The sequence below is a fragment of the Halyomorpha halys genome, unplaced genomic scaffold, assembly GCF_000696795.3.
Source record: "Halyomorpha halys isolate HHAL.00 unplaced genomic scaffold, Hhal_1.1 Scaffold501.1, whole genome shotgun sequence".
NCBI lineage: Eukaryota > Metazoa > Arthropoda > Insecta > Hemiptera > Pentatomidae > Halyomorpha > Halyomorpha halys.
Window position 1 is genome coordinate 213,447 of NW_027105273.1, and position 472 is coordinate 213,918.

At 26.1% G+C, this 472-nt stretch overlaps 1 protein-coding gene across 1 annotated transcript in view; it reads right to left on the reverse strand.

Moving 5' to 3' along the window:
• Positions 1–472, reverse strand: part of Balat (Beta-alanine transporter) — a gene marked incomplete at its 5' end in the record, with an annotated part of 205,896 nt that overhangs the window by 49,965 nt on the left and 155,459 nt on the right.

The window sequence follows — 472 nt, forward strand, 5'->3', positions numbered from 1 at the left end:
AACCATGCAGCATTAATTATTTTATTTTTTTTTTATTCCTTTATCAAATTAGTTCTTCCAACTTTTTCCTTCTTGTTTTATTTCTGAACTGTATATTTTCAAATCCATCTATCTATCCCCCTTATTCATCACATATTTTCCTTTTCCAGAGACTCAACATAAATACTTTATATATTATGCAAATTTTATTAAAATTTATGAACTCATGAAATGTTTGTTAAAACTTCAAGACGCTCACGTAAAAAATTATGAATTATTGAAAACGAAATAATAGTCTAGTAGTAAAGTTTAAAATAATAAAAATAAACAAACTTAAAATTATAGCACTTTATAAAAAGAAATGCCTTATTCGTCGACGCAGCTCAAATATATGGGGTTGCTATAAAACACAGAATACTTATCAATCCATGATACGTTATATATAAGTTAAGGTATGATGAGACCTGATATCTGCCATAACAGCCATATATAT